The 15,833-nt window shown below is 45.7% G+C and overlaps 1 protein-coding gene across 1 annotated transcript in view; it reads right to left on the bottom strand.

Annotated features, from left to right (window-relative positions):
* CDH4 (cadherin 4) overlaps positions 1–15,833 on the bottom strand; it is a 1,210,640-nt gene that overhangs the window by 617,001 nt on the left and 577,806 nt on the right. The gene's annotated exons all lie outside the window — the stretch shown is intronic.

The following is a 15,833-nucleotide window of genomic DNA, read 5'->3' as shown; positions in this document are numbered from 1 at the left end:
AGGCAAAAAATAAGACTTTATTAAAAGATCTCAATTGAATAATTAGTTAAAAACATCTGGAAACCCCCATGCCCTGCGTATGATGGAAAATGAAAACAAAAGCAAAGGAAAACATTTAAATAGACTGTTAAAAAAGTCACAAAGTAAAATAATAGTAAAGTACAAATGTAAAACATGTTAAAAACAAAAAAAAATAATAGATAAAGAAGGGGCAATGCAATAATGAATCGAGCCCTGAGAGTTGTAGAATTAAAGAGATTGTCCCCCACTTTTACACTCATGGCCTATCCTTAGGATAGGTTATCAATGTCTGATTGGCTGGTGTCCAACACTCCGCACACCCTCTGATAAGCTGTTATTGGTCCTGGTGGCAGCAGCAGGCTGCCGGAATTGCGCAGTTCCGGAGCTGTTCTGTCTTCTGATAGTGGCCGTGGCCAGGTACTGTACATCCGCCTCCTATTGATTAGAACGGGAGGCGGATGTGCAGTACCTGGCTGCTGCCGCTATCATCAGACAGAAGAGCTCCGGAACTGATCATTTCTGGCAGCCTGCTGCTGCCACCAGGACCAAAAAAACAGTTGATCGGTGGGGGTGTGGTGTGTCGGACCCTGGCCGATTAGACATTGATGACCTATCCTAAGGATAGGCCACTAATGAAAAAGTAAGTGACAACCTCTTTAATGGAGAACAGAATATGCTACCACTATTTTCCATGATATCGGCCTCGCCAACATTTGCTTGGAAATAAAATACATATGTTCGCAGCAAAAGTGGGGTCCCAAAGGTCAGATACTCGCGATAATAGCCAATATAATGGAAAGTAGGGACATTTAGTAGCATAGTCCTGTTCACTGTTCACACAATAACAAAACTGTTTTGCTCTGTGGCAAGTCATTGGCTGCCGATTGGCTGCAACGCACATATCATATAGTAATGTCTTTCTATCATATAGTAATTAGTGATGAGCGAGCATGCTTGTCACTACTCGGTACTCGCACGAGTATCGCTGTACTCGGGCTGCTCGGCGGGGACCGAGTAATCTCGCGATACTCGTGCTGTACTCGTGGTCTTCATTTCTGCATGTTGGCGCTCTTTTGAGAGCCAGCCCTCATGCAGGGATTGGCTGGCAGACCACTGCAATGCCACAGCCCTGTTAGTTGTGAAATTGCAGTGATTGGCCGGCCTGCACAGCGTGACCGAGCCTTTATATCGGCCGGCGCGCTGTGCTCTGCTCACAGCTATCCAGACAGTGAGTGCAGGGAGAGTGTCGCTGATTCAGGGAAAGCTTTGCGGCCCTTTATAGCTTTTTCAGTTGCAGGGCTGCAAACAGTGTGACCAAAAGTCCTTCTCAGGACTATTCTAGTTGTATACAGGCAGGCAGGGTATAGCCAGGTCGGAGTACAGTAGCAGAGTCCTTCTCAGGACTACTGTTGCTATATACAGGCAGGGTATAGCCAGGTCTGAATACAGGGGCTAGTGACCAAAAGAGTCCTTGTCAGGACTATTGTACCAGTATACAGGCAGGCAGGCAGGCAGGGTAGTGGTGACCGTATACCAGCCTTCATCATATCTGGGGCTGGTGTACACAGTGTAAAACAGTCCAGATAGTGTCTGACTTGTCTGTAATTGTCGCTCCCCAAAAAAACCTGTTAGGTTATTATTGCGTCCGTGCTTGGTTTTTAAAACCGCACGTGTGTGCCTGTTGGTGGCAGCGTACAGGTGCACTTGTGTGCAATTTCCACACACTTTGATATAACGCACAAGTAGTGAATATACACATCAGCAGTGCACAGCATTGCAAAATGCGCAAGGGCATTGGCAAGGAACAAGGAAGTGGACGTGATGGTGGTGCAGGCAGAGGCCGAGGTCGTGGGCAAGCTCTAATTTCGCCACAACAAAGGGCCACATCTAGTCGCTCGCACGTCCTGTCCCAAATTCTTGGGGACCGCAGCAGTACACCGCTCTTGAACCAAGACCAGTGTCAACAGGTTGTTAGTTGGATAGCAGATAATGCTTCCAGTCAGATTGGCACCACCACAAACACTCTGTCTTCCACACGGTCAAGTGTCAGTAGCCGTGATACTGCACCGCACATTTCTGAACCTGATCCTCCTTCCTACCACCAGGCTGAGTACACGTCCTCCTCGGACATTAATGATCCCACACTTGGACACTCGGAAGAGCTGTTCACGTTTCCATTCACACATTCTGGCCTCTCGCCAGCTCATATTGAAGTGGGTCATGAGGAGATCGTCTGTACAGATGGCCAAATATTTGAGCAGCCACGTTCTCACGAAGTTGGCAACGTGTCTCAACAAGTGGTGGACGATGATGAGACACAATTGTCAGCAAGTCAGGAGGAGGAGCAGGGTGCGGAAGAGGAAGACGACGTGGTGGATGATCCAGTAACTGACCCAACCTGGCAGGAGGATATGCAGAGCGAGGACAGCAGTGCACAGGGGGAGGGAGGCGTAGCATCACAACAGGCAGTAAGAAGCAGGGTGGTGGCCCCAGGCAGAAGTCAGGCAACCGTTCCCCGGAACAACACGACGACACAAGGTGCCTGTACAAATGTTAGGTCTTCCCGAGTCTGGCAGTTTTTTAAGTTGGATCTAGATGATTCAAAAAAGGCCATTTGCAACACCTGCCGTGCCAGCATCAGCAGGGGTACCAAAACTAGCAGCCTGACCACCACCAGCATGATCAGGCACATGTCAGCCAAGCACCCGACTTTGTGGGAAGTACAACAGAGTCGAGGAGCAGTGCTTGCTGATGTCACTGCTACGTCTTCGCTGGTTGTGCATGCGAGCCAATCCTCTGTCCATGCTGCCTGCGAACAAGCCTCCTCCACTCCTGCACCTGCAGTTGCCTACGCAGAAAGAACACCATCATCAAGCACGTCCTTGTCCCAGCGCAGCGTTCAGTTATCCATTCAGCAAACCTTTGAACGCAGGCGCAAATACACTGCCAACACCCCACATGCCACAGTTCTAAATGCTAACATTTCGCGACTGCTTGCGCTGGAAATGTTGCCTTTTAGGCTGGTGGAGACTGAAGCATTCCGTGACCTGATGGCGGCAGCTGTCCCACGTTACTCGGTCCCCAGCCGCCACTATTTCTCCCGGTGTGCCGTCCCCGCGTTGCATAACCACGTGTCACAAAACATCACACGTGCCCTGAACAACGCTGTTTCACCCAAGGTCCACCTAACCACAGACACGTGGACAAGTGCTTGTGGGCAAGGCCGCTACATCTCGTTGACGGCACACTGGGTTAATATTGTGGAAGCTGGGACCCAGTCTGAGCGAGGGACGGAACACGTCCTTCCCACACCAAGGTTTGCAGGCCCTACCTCAGTCAGTGTTTCACCCACACTCTACAGCTCCGGAATGTCATGCTCTTCAGCCTCCTCCTCCTCCTGCGCATCCTCATCCACTGTGCCCTCCACACCAGTCACAAGCTGGAAGCACTGCAGCACTGCCTCGGCGAAGCGGCAACAGGCTGTGCTGAAGCTAATCTGCATAGGTGACAAACCCCACAATGCAGAAGAGCTGTGGACAGCTCTGAAACAGCAGGCAGATCACTGGCTCACACCTCTGAACCTAAAGCCAGGAAAGGTCGTGTGTGACAATGGCCGGAACCTGGTGGCGGCTTTGAGGCGAGGCCAGCTGACACATGTTCCATGCGTGGCCCATGTGCTCAACCTCGTGGTTCAGCGGTTTATAAAGTCATACCCAGAGCTGTCTGATCTACTGGTAAAAGTTCGCCGCCTGTCTGCACATTTTCGAAAGTCACCTACTGCTTCAGCCGGCCTTGCCGGCTTTCAGCGCCGTTTGCATCTTCCGGCTCACAGACTGGTGTGTGATGTCCCCACGCGTTGGAATTCAACTCTGCACATGTTGGTCAGGATATGTGAGCAGAAGAGGGCAGTTGTTGAGTACCTGCATCACCTAAGCCGTCGGGAAATGGGTCAAACTCCACACATAACACCTGAGGAGTGGAGATGGATGTCAGACCTATGTACCATCCTCCAAAACTTTGAGGACTCCACCAAGATGGTGAGTGGTGATGACGCCATTATTAGCGTCACCATACCGCTACTCTGCCTTCTAAAACGGTCTCTGCTGAAAAACAAACATGATGCATTGCAGGCGGAGCGCGATGAGTTGCAGCAAGAAACAGTAGTGGGTGTGGGTGATAACACACAGCCCAGCCTCGTCTCATCACAACGTGCAGTGGAGGACTATGACGAGGAGGAGGATGAAGACATGGAGCAACTCTCCGGCCAAATTGAGGATATGACATGCACACCAGTCATATCCTCGGTTCAGCGTGGCTGGCCAGAGGACAGGGTAGATGAGGAGGAGGAGGAGGAGGAGGAGGAGGAGGACAGCATGTTCAGTCATCTTGTTGGTCAGGCTACTGAAGTCCTGGCTGTTAAGAGTCTGGCGCACATGGCTGACTTTATGGTAAGCTGCCTGTCTCGTGACCCTCGCGTTAAGAACATCTTGGCCGACAATCATTACTGGTTGGTAACACTGTTAGACCCACGCTACAAGGAGAACTTTTTGTCTCTTATTCCCGTGGAGGAGAGGTCAACCAAAATGCAGCAGTTTCGGAAGGCCATACTCACGGAAGTAGGCAAAGCATTCCCCTCACAAAACGCTAGCGGCATAGGTCATGAATCAGTGGACAACCGAGGCGTACAGCCGAGAGAGGCACAAGTCCAATCCGCCAGAGGTAGGGGAACAGTCTTTAAGATGTGGGACAGTTTTCTCAGCCCCTCACGTACCACAGCCCCTGAGGTGCGGGGTAGTGCCACAAGAAATCCTAAGTTTGCCCAGATGCTGAAGGAGTACCTTGCAGATCGAACAACAGTACTCCGACATTCCTCTGTGCCTTATAATTATTGGGTATCCAAGCTGGACACGTGGCATGAATTGGCTCTCTACGCCTTGGAAGTCCTGGCCTGCCCTGCTGCTAGCGTTTTGTCAGAGCGTGTTTTTAGTGCCGCAGGTGGAATCATTACAGATAAACGCACCCGCCTGTCAACTGAAAATGCTGACAGGCTGACTCTGATCAAGATGAACAAGGGTTGGATTGGGCCAGACTTCACCACACCACCAGCAAATGAGAGCGGAATTTAAAGTTTGCCATGTACCTCCACTCACCCATGGGTACACACTTCTGGACTTTGGATAATCGCTGGACTCCTCCTCCTTCTCCTCATGCGCCACCATGATGATGACCGTTACAAATTGCAATACTTAGGCCTTTGTTTCAGGTATACCCCCAGTGGTAAATTTTTTCGCCCATTCTTTGCAGAATGGACATTACAACGACAGGAGACCCGCTCCTTTGCAATGGGAACAATGTTTTGAGGCCCTCATGCACGTCTCTACCCAGGGACAACGTGGAGCCTCCCAATTTTTGGCTGCCCTGCCTAAGGGCTATACTATAATACACCCACTTCCTTAAAATGGACACTTAATGTTTTGAGGCCCTCATGCACGTCTCTACCCAGGGACAATGTGGAGCCTCCCAATTTTTGGCTGCCCTGGCAAAGGGCTATACTGAAATAGACCCACTTCCTTAAAATGGACACTTAATGTTTTGAGGCCCTCATGCACGTCTCTACCCAGGGACAACGTGGAGCCTCCCAATTTTTGGCTGCCCTGCCTAAGGGCTATACTACAATAGACCCACTTCCTTAAAATGGACACTTAATGTTTTGAGGCCCTCATGCACGTCTCTACCCAGGGACAACGTGGAGCCTCCCAATTTTTGGCTGCCCTGCCTAAGGGCTATACTATAATACACCCACTTCCTTAAAATGGACACTTAATGTTTTGAGGCCCTCATGCACGTCTCTACCCAGGGACAACGTGGAGCCTCCCAATTTTTGGCTGCCCTGCCTAAGGGCTATACTATAATACACCCACTTCCTTAAAATGGACACTTAATGTTTTGAGGCCCTCATGCACGTCTCTACCCAGGGACAACGTGGAGCCTCCCAATTTTTGGCTGCCCTGCCTAAGGGCTATACTATAATACACCCACTTCCTTAAAATGGACACTTAATGTTTTGAGGCCCTCATGCACGTCTCTACCCAGGGACAACGTGGAGCCTCCCAATTTTTGGCTGCCCTGCCTAAGGGCTATACTATAATACACCCACTTCCTTAAAATGGACACTTAATGTTTTGAGGCCCTCATGCACGTCTCTACCCAGGGACAATGTGGAGCCTCCCAATTTTTGGCTGCCCTGGCAAAGGGCTATACTGAAATAGACCCACTTCCTTACAATGGGCACTTCAGGTTTAAAGGCCCTCATGCACGTCTCTACCCAGGGACAACGTGGAGCCTCCCAATTTTTGGCTGCCCTGCCTAAGGGCTATACTACAATAGACCCACTTCCTTCCAATGGGCACTTCAGGTTTACAGGCCCTCATGCACGTCTGTATGCAGGGGCATTGGTGAACCTCACAATTTTGGACTGCCCTGGCAAAGGAAAATACTACAAAGACTCACTTCCTCAAAATGGGCACATTAGACTCAAGAGGCCTTCATGTACGTCTCTTCTCAGGGACATCGGAGTGCCACACAATGTTTTCACGTAAAATCTTTCATGTATTAATCTCAAAAAGTAACATACACCAGCTCTATCTCACTATTGGGTATGTGCCCTTAACATTTCCGCCATGAAAAATCATTTTGGGGTCATTTTGGAAGGTTTTCTGGTGAGTCCGTAAAAATGGCGTAAAACGCGGACAAAATTGCTCACAGCTGTGACTTTTCAGTGATAAATGCTTCAAGGGGTCTTCCCCATGCTGTTGCCATGTCATTTGAGCACTCTTCTGAGACTTTTGTGACATTTTTAGGGTTTCTCCATGCTGCCGGGGGGTCATTTCACAAAAATACTCGGGTCTCCCATAGGATAACATTGGGCTCGTTGCTCGGCCCGAGTACACGAGTATCTTGGGATGCTCGGCCCGAGCTTCGAGCACCCGAGCTTTTTAGTACTCGCTCATCACTAATAGTAATGTCTTTCGAGCACTGGCAGTAAAAAAGCAATAGTAGTAGACAACCCTTTTAAGTAGACTACAGTTTTCCCTGGATTCATTTTATGACAGACAAATATTGACATTTTGCACTATTGATGGACAGTTGGGACTTTTGGTGTTAAAAACGTAAAAGACAAAATTAATGAGCATTTTTGCCTTCCCCCAAAATTCATGAACGAGTGTTTCATTTTGAAAAAAATTTGAGCCAAAAACATCCATGAAATACTACAAGACAAAAAAATAAAGTTGACAAAAAAAACAAAACAACAAATGATGAATCGGAACCTATATTTTTACGTAAAGGGAGTCTGTCAGCACAGAATGACTATTCCATCTAAGACAAGGCGCTCGGTGCACCCTTGGTGTGGCCAAAGATTCAAGTACACCTTGACACCTACTTGTTTTCCCTCAATTGCCTCCATCCCCTCCTCTTTGATTGACAGTTTTGGCTTTATAAGTCAAAAAATGGGAGAGATAGAGAAAAAACAAGTAAGTGGGAAAGATACACTTAAATGTGTGGCACTTCAAGGGTGCACCAAGTCTTTTTACTTAATTTGATCAGTCATTCTGTACTGACAGAGACGCTTTTAAAGAAGGTTGAGGGAGTTGCAAAGTTTCATCGACTCAAACATTTTCTACATTTGTGACTTCTGGAGACAAACATTTCCCTTAAAACAAAAACACTTCTGTAATGATTCTACCATTTTCGAGTCCATGTCTTTAAGCATTTTATCTCCTAAAGTAAAAGAAACGCAATGCAGGCTGGCAAAGCCTCGATGAAGTCATAAAGTGTATGTAGGTAGCTTAATGAGCGACGACGTTAGAAGACACAGACCTTCAGAGAGGGGTAAAAGATCTTCTTGGCGTTGACTCAAAGTCTTCTCTTTCCCGTGTGGGAATGTTCTGACTAACGCATGTGCCGCAGTGTTCTGCATAGTGTCACAGACTCTGCACAATGAGGATGCTGGGAAATTATAACAATGTAGGACAACGCAAGAGCAAGACTTGAACCTCTGGGACAGGATAACAAGCCAAAATGACTTCCTGCTTGGCTAGAGATTAGCACAGTAGAAGTCAATCAGCACCTCGGCTGCCTGACACAAACCCAAATTAGAAAGGACATCTGAGGTTCCAGCAATCCGTTCAGTACTGAATACACAAGGGCTTCTCTTGTGACTGGGAAAAGAAGACGAAATGGTCTTCGCTGGTTACGTTATTTTATTCTTGAGCACAAATAACAGATAGCTTTAAGGGTCAATGATTCCAGCTGAGCTCAGGCCAACGGAAGGTTAACATATGGTCTACGGAAGCTCACTGTAAGAAAAGGCTATTCTGTTGGGATGAGATTTCATACCAAAACAAAATTCTTGTAAAATATTATATGAGAGGATTGTTAGAGGAACGGAGGATAATATGGCCTGTATTGTGTACAATGTAGATACAGTGGTGGTAGCAGCATTGGGAGAACAGCTGAATATTTCTTAAAGATCAAATTCTGTAATTATTCTCAGAAAACCAAGAAATGTTAAAAGGGAACTTGTCACTCGATTCATGTGGCAGCATGAAACAGAGCCTGTCTGCACGATTGTTTTTCTCTGAAACACTCTGGTGTTTCAAAAAAAAATATAGTCTGAGAATCTTTGTGACCATAGCCAGAGACAAGATGAGACAGCCATTTCCCAGCACTGCTGCAGTTGATGGACAGGTCTCTCACTAACTACATACATTGGGGTGACCTGTCAATCACCTGGAACGGCTCTGGCAGAAGCCGGACTAGTTTCATCTCATCCAGGGCAGATCTTCAAACTACGTTTTTTTATGCAACGGTAAAACGTTCATCGCACGCACGTCGTACATTCCTCATGAATTGTACGTCAGATTGTTCATCGTACCCGGGGTAGCACACATTGCAGTGTGTGACACCCCGGGAACGATGAACAGATCTTACCTACGTCCTGCGGCTCCCGGCCGGTAATGCGGAAGGAAGGAGGTGGGCGGGATGTTTACGTTCTGCTCAGCTCCGCCCCTTCGCTTCTATTGGCCGGCTGCTGCGTGACGTCGATGTGACGCCGAACGTCCCTCCCACTCCAGGAAGTGGACTTTCGCCACCCACATCGAGGTCGTATGGAAGGTAAGTATGTGTGACGGGGGTTAATCGTATGTGCGGCACGTTCAACAAATTGAACGTGCCGCACATACGATGGGGGCGTTGCAAATCGCATACGATATCGTATGCGAAATTGCAACGTGTAAAGCAGGCTTAACGAGTGCAAAAGCGTCGAAATCGTATGATCGGAGTAGCGTCTATCATTTCCATAATTTCGGAAGGACCGATGTTACGATGTTGTTCCTCGTTCCTGCGGCAGCACACATCGCTGTGTATGAAGCCGCAGGAACGAGGAACATCTCCTTACCTGCGTCCCGGCTACAATGAGAAAGGAAGGAGGTGGGCGGGATGTTTACGTCCCACTCATCTCTGCCCCTCTGCTTCTATTGGCTGCCCGCCGTGTGACGTCGCTGTGATGCCGCACAACCCGCCCCCTTAGGAAGGAGGCGGTTCGCCGGCCAGAGCGACGTCGCAGGGCAGGTAAGTGCGTGTAAAGCTGCCACAGCGAAAAAGTCGCATCTGCGACGGGGGCGAGGACTATCGCACTCGGCATCGCAGCAATCGGCTAGCGATGTCGTAGTGTGCAAAGTACCCCTTAGAGCACGCTGTTTTCAGATTACATTGCATGAACCTGCTGCCAAAGTCCCTTTAATAGCAGCACTGGGGTCATCCAACATTAATCATAATTTATCCCACAGCTAATTTAATTTCCCATAGGAATAATAAGGTATTGCACAGTCTCCATGGGAATCAATGGCCTCTGTATAGATGCACAGAATTGCCGAAATGAGCTCTTTGACAAATCTTTTAACTTTGAAATCAGACTATTTTTTTCTCTACATATAATATTATTAGGTCCAATTTAGAATCAGCTTCTTACGCTTTGAAACCCCTAAACTCATTAACGTTAAGTCTCCCCATTCAGTCCGTAATTGTTCCTATTGTTCTCAGAACACGATGATCTATTTCGCTTGGTCTCCGACTATTTCAATTTCGCCTCCCTTCTAGGCTGATCTCACATCAGTAACGACTATAAAATATATGTCTGGGACATAAAGTGTTATTTGCCTTCCTGCCATACGTTCCCCCAAAAATACAAGAAAAAAAATAAGTATTTTCTACTAATGAGGGCTTCAGGGCCGGCTGTCAAGAATAACCTGTACAGTAAGCGATGCCGAGACTGACAGCTCTTTGAAAGGCGCAGCATTTTTCCATAAAAAATTCATACCCAGCAACCAAAGCAAAAACGTATGTACTCTCTGGGCGCAAGATTGGTTCTGCTTCCCGAGATGAGTAATTGGGCTAAAAACTCGTCAATGGCTAATGTTGCAGTTTCTAAGGTGAGGATTCATTTGAATTTCACAGGCAGCCGGAGAGGCTCCTGCTGCCTTTTGGAATACAGACGGTATTTAGTTAACAAACAGCTGCTTCTGTCTAAACACAAGAGGGAAAGTCGGATGAAAGCCGTGAAATAGTAATATTTTTTTAGCAGTGAAAAAAAAAAAAAGTCTACATATGAAGACCAGAGTCGATAGAACCATGTTTGAGGACAGCATGGGAGAACTAAACCGTCTCATAAATATTCCAGCTCCTCATTTTATGTCCGCTCTTTCTTAGGAAATTATTGCGCAGACATTTAAGAAAGCAATTCAAAGCAAAAATAAAAAAAGTAAAGAAAAAAAAAATCATGTTCTTCTGAATGGTGGATGTATCTCAGGAAAATGTCAGGAAACCATTTTTGACAGCGCTGCTTCATTATCCAAACTTTTAAAATTGAAGAAAACTGAAATAATTCAATACGTAGACGATGTACGAGTACAAATCAGTTAGTGCTCAATCCACTAGTGGCTATACACGCAAACTAGGAAGAACGATGGCTCTTAGGTTACATTTGTAGACCGGAAACTTTTCAATAATTGGGCAAAAAGGAAATAATGAAGTGAGTAAAGTATAAAAAATGACGGTGAATTACTACGACCTATATCAGCTCTTCATATGTTCACAAAATTCTGCGCTTATTTGAAAATCTGGGTTAGGCTATGTTCACACAGTGCTTTTTTTTGCTTTTTTTACTGTAGGAAAAATAGAATGTTGGCAAGAAATGCAAGTGTTATTGCTACAGTTTTCTTGCATTTGCAATGCTTTTTTTTTGGATGTACCATAATCAAATGACTAGGTAAGAAATACACACAACAAAAACAATGAAATAATTAACATTTTGTTGCTGTGTTAAAAAGGAAAAAAACAAACAATGAAAGCAGCTGGAAAAAAAAATGCAAAGACTAAAAGTACCATGTGAATGAGATTTTAAAAATCTAATTTATTTTGCTATTACTGTAAAACAAAATAAAGCAAAAGAGTTAGGCCTAAGCCACACGGCATGCAAATCGGTGCGAGTGGAGTGCGATAAAAAGAAAAAAATCGCATTCCACTCGGACCAATATTAGCCTGTGTGTCAGCACCCATGAGCGATTATTTTCTCAGCCCTAATGGGACTGAGAAAACAATCCCAGCATGCTGCGACTGTAATGCGTTCCTGGTTTCTCTCGCACCCATTCAAGTGTATGGGGCGAGAGAAAAATCGCAATGCACTCGCATTACACCGGTGTACCGCGAGTGCAGTGCGAGAATGGCAATAGCCGGCTACGGAGGAGAGAGGGAGATAGATCCCTCCCTCTCCTCCGCAGCACCGGCCCGTCCCTCCTCAGCACCGGCCCGCCCCCACAGCTGAGGTCCGCTCACACGATCGGACCTCAGTCGCAGGGACACTTGCATGACACTCGGCTCTGCTGTGCTGCCAGCGTGAGCAGAGTGTCATGCGAGGGGATTGCAGTAATCCCCGTATGGCCCCATCCTTATGTGTGAGACTGAGTTTCCATATTAGGCTATGTTCACACAGGGCTTTTTTAAGTTTTTGCTGCGTTTTTTAGCTTGGTTTTATGCAAATCCATGCTAATAAGAAGCTGCTTTTTACAGTCCCAGCAAAGTCTATGAGATTTCTGAAATCTCATGCGCGCACACACAAACACCTTCAGATTTTTTCCTGTTTTGTCAAATACCTTCTTTTTTGCTGCAGATTTAAAAAAATGAGCATGTCAGTTCTTTGCAGCGTCTTTGCAACGTTTTTTCATTGATACAATCCATTATGTAGAAAAAAACAGCACAAAAAACGCCACTAAAAACACCAAAAATGCAGATGACTCAAAGGAGATTTCCTGCCACAGGATCAGGTTTTGCTCAGGAATAAAACTCACCAAAAACACCCTGTGTGAACATAGCCTAAGGCTATGTTCACACGGAATCTTTCGAGGTTTTGGAAAAGATAAGGAGCAGGAGGTCCAAGATTTTGACGAGGATCTGGAGGAGGGGTGTACATAGAAATCATGGGGTCCCATAGCAGAAGCTAATTGGCCCCTCCTCAAAATTTTTTGTTATTAATATTCGATTGGGTCACATTAGAGCATATCTCACAACTTTACAGTTCTTACAAAGTAATTTTCCTCCTATTGAAGCCCATGGAGTCCCCTTTCATTGCACTCATAAATTATGATGCCAGCAAAAGTGCCCCACAAACACTGTATGATACGCCCATAGTGAATTCATCCACACGCGCAGTATAATGAACCCACTGTTCCCCCCAATCTACCCCAGCAAAGTATGGTGATCCCAACACAGCATGGTCCCTAACTGTTATCTCCACACAGCCCTCCATGCAGTATAATGGGCCTACATAGAGTATAATGGCTCTCACACAGCCCTTCGCACAGTATGATGGACCCCACACAAATCTTCACAGTGTATAATTGCTAGCATACAGTATAATGACCCTCAAATAGCCCTCCAAATATTATAATGGCCCTCAAATAGCCATCCATATAGTATAATGCCTCCCCAAAAAGCCCTTAATGTAGTATAATGCACCACATAGTCCTCCATATAATATAATGGGCCCCTCGTAGTCCTCCATATAGTATAATGTATACTCCATAGTCCTCCCACAGTATAATGGGCCCCACATTGCCTTTGATATAGTATAATGCACCCCCATAGTCCTGTATAATGATCCCCAATAGTCCTAAATATCATAGAACAGACCCCAATCGTCATCTATATAGAATAGTGGGTCCCAAATTGCTTTCCACATAGTATAGTGTACCCCCATTGTCCTCTATATAGTATAAAGGGCCCCACATTAGTATAATTTACCTCCTATAGTCCTCCATATAGTAAAATAGGCCAGACATTGCCTTCCATATAGTGTAATGCAACCCCTTATAGTCCTCTATATAGAAGAATGCACATACCATAGTTCTTCATAATGTATAATGTACCACCCATAGTCCTTCACATAGTATAATGCACCCTATAAGTCCTCTATATAGTATACTGTACCTCACATACGCCTCCATAATGTATAATGCACTCGCCATAGACCTCCATATAGTATTATGGCCACCAGTGTACTCACTGATTTTAATAAATAATTAGTCACCTCTTCTCGCTCCTCCACTGCTCCAGTTTCAGCAGTGAGAATTCTGCAGCTCCACACATCTAGGTACAGTGGGTGCAATGTAGTGACGTCATTGCACCTGCTGCGCTGAGATAGTAGATCTCAGATGGAGCAGTAGAATGATGGAGGAGGGAGCAGGCCGCTCTATCTTATATCATTACTTTTAAGTGTATTGGCTTTTTGGATGCCGATACAATTGAATATATGATGGATGGGTGGGGAGGACACGTGGTCTGGTGCCATTGGTGGTACATCACTGATCTGGAAAGTTTCCATTCAATTTCCTCTTGAAAATCTCCAAAAGATACTCTGTGCACATACCCCAATAGTTGTGTCTGACCATTGGTTTTATGCCTGTCCCACACACACCTGATGTATAGTTGTGCATTTTCGCTTGTCCTCCATCCACAGCCGGATTAAAAAATGCTGCATGATTTTTGTATTTATTCTACAGGATCAGTCTGGCTTGTAATTCAAACAACGCATGATTGGGAACGATCCTATACAAATCTATGGGATTAGTGCTGGCATCAGTTTCCCTCCCAGAGGGTGAAAACCACCATATAGCAACAGAAATAAGAAAAGGACTTATAACAGAACCTATTATAGTAGTGTGAACTAAGGTAATATTGTTTTCAACAATAGCTTTTGAGATCTTAATTTACAACTGATGGTTGAACATTGCAGCTGAACAAAGTAATGCCGGCTTCACACGTCCATGGTTCATGGTCTGTGTTTGGACACCGACTTCCAGCAGACTGAAGGTCTCTTAGGATTGTTGGGTTCGGGTCAGAAGACTGCAATTGGGTCTGAAAATCACAGTCCATACAAAAATCGTGTAATTCTGATGTGAGCAGTCGGCCTAAGAGGATCCCTCAATATAAATGATAAGTGCAACCTCGAATGAAAAGGGAAATCTTTCAATTAATGCAGATTAATTACTTTTTCTCAATGTGAAGTACTGGTTAGTAAGAGGGAGAGAGCCTGGGCATTGCGGATCTCTGCTAAGTATCTCATGTAGGAGGGAAAACTTTAATGTCAGATTAAAAATTGAATGAAATAAAGGTGTAATGAGTGGCGAATGTAGCGACGGATACGACTTTACTGTGTGGGCGCGAGGCAGGGATGGCTGCTTTATCTTGAACCTGATTACTAATAAATTACTGATAATGCCGGGGTAGTGGCATGATCTGGTGACACGTAGGATGTGAGGGATTAGGCGATTGTCTATGTGGGAGGCTGAACATCTTCCTTCTGCTGTCAATTAATCTGCCTTTCTGCACAATCCTTGCATCTAGAACATCAGCCATGACCGTTCCTAGCAGCATAGATCATCCATAGCTCGCGATTTCTATGACATCAATGTAGTGATATCTTTTATTGTATGAACATACAGTATATCACAAAGGTGTGTACATCCTTATATCTTTTCATGGGACATCACTGAAGAAATAACACTTTGATACAATGTAAAGTAGTCAGTGTACAGCTTGTGTAGTAGTGTAAATTTGGTGTGGCCTTTAACACTAGAACCACTGAGGTAGTCATTTTGACTACTTTGCACCATGTATTTCTATATAGGTGTCACGAGTCCAGTAGTTCTAGTGTTAAATAAGTCAACATACAGCCATTAATGTGAAAACTGCTAGCAACAAAAGTGAGTACACCCCTAAGTGAAAATGGCCAAATTGTGCCAAAGTGACAATATTTTGTATGACCACCATTATTTTCAAGCACTGCCTTAATTCTCTTGGGCATGGAGCTCATTAGAGCTTAACAGGAGCCACTGGAATCCTCTTCCATCGAACATGACAACATAACGGAGCTGGCGGATGTTAGACCTTGCACTCCTCCACTTTCTGTTTGATGACGCCTCACAGATGCGCAATAGGGTTTAGGTCTGGAGACATTCTTGGTAAGACCAGCATCTTTACCCCAAAGTTTCTTTAGCGAGGTAGTGAATGTCTTGGAGTTGTGTTTGGGGTCGTTATCATGTTGGTATACTGCCTTGCATCCCAATTACTGAAGTGAGGGGATCATGTTCTGCTTCAGTATGTCTCAGTACATGTTGGCATTCATGGTTCCCTCAATGAACTGTAGCTCCTCACAGCTGGCAGCACTCATGTGCAGGCCCAAACCATGACAGTCCCAC

Source organism: Anomaloglossus baeobatrachus, chromosome 5 (genome assembly GCF_048569485.1).
Source record: "Anomaloglossus baeobatrachus isolate aAnoBae1 chromosome 5, aAnoBae1.hap1, whole genome shotgun sequence".
Classification (NCBI taxonomy): Eukaryota; Metazoa; Chordata; class Amphibia; order Anura; family Aromobatidae; genus Anomaloglossus; species Anomaloglossus baeobatrachus.
Note: the sequence above shows the minus strand (reverse complement) of the source record. Positions and strands in the feature narration are given on the sequence as shown.